Source organism: Rhagoletis pomonella, unplaced genomic scaffold, assembly GCF_013731165.1.
Source record: "Rhagoletis pomonella isolate Grant_MI unplaced genomic scaffold, Rhpom_1.0 Rhpom_scaffold_00003, whole genome shotgun sequence".
Classification (NCBI taxonomy): domain Eukaryota; kingdom Metazoa; phylum Arthropoda; class Insecta; order Diptera; family Tephritidae; genus Rhagoletis; species Rhagoletis pomonella.
Window position 1 is genome coordinate 45,745,849 of NW_023458557.1, and position 4,435 is coordinate 45,750,283.

Genomic DNA, 4,435 nt, shown 5'->3' on the forward strand with positions numbered 1-4,435 from the left:
GAGAAAGTCATGAAGGAAAATAAGAATAGGTCAAAGACAGTCAATGAATTGAATTGTACAGAAGTTGAGAAAGTAGATAAATTAGAACTGAGCTATTTAGAAGCATTTGGTAGGACCCAGCATAATAAACCACAGCAGACAGTGCAAACCCGTGAGAAATTGACGCCGCTAGTTCCGATGTCCAAAAGTCGTCGATTCGTTCTTTTTTGTCCGTCTCCGTTTCACTTAATGTTGTGTTTTTCGTGTGGTATGCCCATGGACTATTTTGTTAAGAATCCGTCAGAAGAAAATAAGTGTAAATCGTTGTTCCATAATATGTTGTGTTTCGCGTGCGGCAGTGATGCGTCATTTTGTGTTTTCAAGCCGAGTCAGGGAAACGTGAAGGTGGCGGAGATCTCCGGGAACTCTCGCCAGGGAGCGGAAAACCCGGAGCCAACCCACTGAGAATCCTTAGGAGAGATAAGAGCGAGGAAGTAGAAGAAAAGAGAGGAGCAGAAGTAAGCAAAGAAGCTAAGAGTTTACACCGTAGAAAGCTTGAATATGAGGAAGCGCGTAGGCGGATGTTCGGCGAAGAGCTAGTGAAAGCGAAGATAAGTAGGAACTATAGAAAGATAGGTAAGATGAGGGAAAAGAAAAAGAATCTCCGTAGAATATGCCGGAAAATAATTTCCACCATCGTCACTGTTAATGGAGACAATAGATTTTTCGCCAAAACCAAAATCGGTGGCCAGGAGGTGCTAGCGCTATTAGATTCTGGTGCAGGTGCTAGCTGTTTAGGGAAGAATTCAAGCAAGCTTCTCGAGGGTAAGGAGCATCTCATACTGCTTATTAAGGGTCAAAACATCCGAACGGCCAACGGGGGAGAAACTGAAGTAGAAGGTGTCATCACGCTTCCCGTCTGGTGGGATAACGTCACTAGGAACTTAGAGTTTTTAATTGTGCCAGGCCTTCAACAAGGGGTATACTTAGGTGTTGATTTTTGGCAGGCGTTTGGTATGTGTGTTGTGAATAAAGGGTCGGTTACAAGTGTGAATGGAAATGCTGTATCAGAGCTCGTACCCGCCGAAGGAGACTTAACGTTTGACGCGGTACAACATGACCTGACCCATGACCAAAGCCTGGCTTTGGAGCGAATAAAGGCCCAGTTTCCGTCTTTTGCTGTGCTAGGGCTAGGGAAAACTGATAAAGAAGAACATATTATAGAAGTCACCAATGAGAATCTGCCGGTAAAGCAAAGACACTACCCGATTTCGCCGGCCATTCAGAAGCTTGTATATAACGAACTGGATAGGATGTTAGATATGGGTGTGATTGAAGAAAGCAACAGCAGCTGGAGCTCTCCCGTATCACTTGTGGTGAAGGGAACGAAGAACCGGTTGTGCTTGGATGCCAGGAAAATAAATGAAAGAACAGTAAAAGATGCGTACCCCCTCCCCCATATTGATGGCATTTTAAGCCGGCTGCAAAACATCCGCTTTATATCAGCAATTGACTTGAAGGACGCCTTCTGGCAGATACCACTAGAGAAGAAGTCCAGAGAAAAAACAGCCTTCACGGTACCCGGTAGACCGTTATACCAATTTACCGTCATGCCTTTTGGGCTGTGTAACTCAGCGCAACGTATGTGTAGACTAATGGACAAGGTTATTCCCGCTTCTTTACGTGAGTCTCTGTTCGTGTATTTAGATGATTTACTTGTTTGTTCTGTCGATTTTTTGTCCCATTTAGATTTGTTAGGAAAGGTTGGTAGGTGTCTTCGTGAAGCAAAATTGACAATAAACGTGGAAAAAAGTAAATTCTGTTTTAAAGAAGTTAGGTATCTCGGTTACGTGGTTGGCAACGGTTGCATCCGCACAAATGCAAGCAAAATCGCCGCGTCAGAGATTTTCCGGAACCACGAACCCCGAAGCAGCTCAGACGGTTCCTGGGGATGTCCGGCTGGTACCGTAGATTCATACAGGACTACGCGACCATTGCAGCCCCGCTGCATGACTGCCTCACGAAAGACAAAGTCAAAAGATTTACGATGACGGACGAAGCCCGGAAGGCGTTTGACCGATTAAAGCAGAGCTTGATTTCAGCACCTGTGTTAACGCATCCGGACTTCGATAGGCATTTCTATATCCAATGTGATGCATCAACGGACGGTGTGGGAGGGGTACTCTTCCAATTAGATGACGAAGGCAACGAGCGTCCGATAGCCTATGTTTCGGCAAAATTAAATAAGGCGCAACGCAACTACAGCATCACCGAGTTGGAATGTTACGCGGCGGTGCTTAGTGTAAAGAGATTTAGGCCTTATGTTGAGGGACTTCCTTTTACGGTGATCACCGACCACGCGAGTCTGAAATGGTTAATGAACCAGAAAGACTTGTCTGGCAGACTCGCAAGGTGGAGTCTAAAATTACAAAGCTTCAATTTTGACATACAACATCGAAAGGGGTCCCAGAACATTGTGCCAGATGCATTATCTCGCGCCGACATGGAAGAAATTACGAAGAACAGCCGGATACTTGATGTATGTCTCGATTCGCCATTCTTCAAAACGGAAGAGTACGAAGAACTAAAGAAAACAGTAACTGATAACGCAGACAAACTACCTGAACTGACCATGTCGGACGGTTACGTGTATAGACGGACGCAGTTTAGCACGGGGGATAGCCTTCAGCAGGACCACGCCTGGAAGCTCTGGGTTCCGACGGAGCTGCGTCGTGGGTTAGTGAAATCATCACATGACTCACCGTCTGCTGGTCACGGAGGGATACACAAAACTTTAACCAGGATAAGGGAAAGGTATTATTTGCCGGGAATGGTGGCAGATGTTCAGAGTTATGTCAAAAATTGCGAGGTTTGTAAAGGTAACAAAACCCAGAATGCATTTCATAAGCCTTTAATGGGGAGACAACACGTAACCGAGAGACCTTTTCAACGTTTATTTATTGATTTTATGGGTCCATAGCCACGTACGTGTAATGGTAATGTCTTTGTGTTTGTGTGTTTAGACCATTTCACCAAATTTGTGTTCTTGAAACCCGTGAGGAGTGCCACTTCAGCCAATGTCATAAAATTTTTAGAAGAAGAAGTATTCCATATTTTCGGTGTACCGGAATACGTACACTCGGATAATGGCAAGCAATTCGTGTCAGATATGTTTCATGCATTTTTAGCAAAGTACGGAACGACTCATATCAGGACAGCCTTTTACTCGCCGCAGGCTAATGCGGCCGAAAGAGTAAATCGCTCTGTCTTACAAATCGTGAGGTCGTATATACGCGAGAATCAGAGGGACTGGGATCGGCACATCAGCGATGCCGCTTTTGCCCTCCGAAGCGCAATACGCATGGCAATTAATACCTCCCCGTTCTGTGCCCTCTTCGGTATGCCAATGATACAGCATGCTGCATCATACGAGCTATACCGAAGATTGGGTACGGTCGGGGAGGCAGACTACGAGGTCGAGACCGTACAAGACAGGTCCCAGTTAATTAGAGAAAAAATTATGAAAGAGCTGAAGTTGGCGTACGAGCGAAGCAAAAATATATATAATACGAGAAGTAGAGAAGTTAGGTTTCAAGTTGGACAAGTGGTATACCGCCGAAATTTCAAGCAAAGTTCTAAGATAGAAAACTATAACCCAAAACTAGCACCAAAGCAGATTAAGTGTGTCATCTTAAAAGTGATTGGCAATTCGATGTATGAACTTGGTGATACTAGTGGCAAGAAGATCGGGGTATACCACGCTAAAGATATCTTTGTGGCATAGTGTAGTTAACTGTGTTGTATGTTGAATGTTTAGTGCATGTACCACATCGTTTTGTGTTAGCTGTAGCCACTTGACATACATACATATGTTCGTACCCCAGGGCTTTAACTACTTGACAACTATCTAAGTGTCTTTTATTTTACCACTTGACATCTATATTATTTGTAAACCTTCTTCTGTGATATTTATGTATTTATTTGACTATTAATGTGATTATTTATTAGTTTATTTATTTATTTATTTATTTTTGATTATTTATTTATCTATATGTATATATTTTTATTTTTCTTTTATTATTTATTATTTATATATATATTTTTTTTTAAATATCTACAATTATTTACTTATTTATTTATTTATGACCCTTTTTCCGATCTGTGATATAGACCTAAGTTGCATATATGTAGAAGTAGTAGTGACCCGTGATATAGGGTAGATACATATGTAGATACGTGCATACATAGACCCAGTGATGACCATACCATGTAGATAACTCGGAAGCCCGGCTTTTGGTCGTGGGTCGAGGCCACACGTCGGGTGAAGAAAGAAAGAAGACAGGCAAGCTGCGTTTTAATTCTTTTACGCGCACGCTCCATGATGCCGGCACCATCGGCGGTCGCGAGCCTGTAACAGCAGCCTTTGCCATGAGTAGAGGTGTTGGTGTGCATGTGT

General features: G+C 43.3%; 1 protein-coding gene across 1 annotated transcript in view; it reads right to left on the reverse strand.

Moving 5' to 3' along the window:
- LOC118735243 (plasmanylethanolamine desaturase-like) overlaps window positions 1-4,435 on the reverse strand; it is a 271,476-nt gene that overhangs the window by 99,948 nt on the left and 167,093 nt on the right. The gene's annotated exons all lie outside the window — the stretch shown is intronic.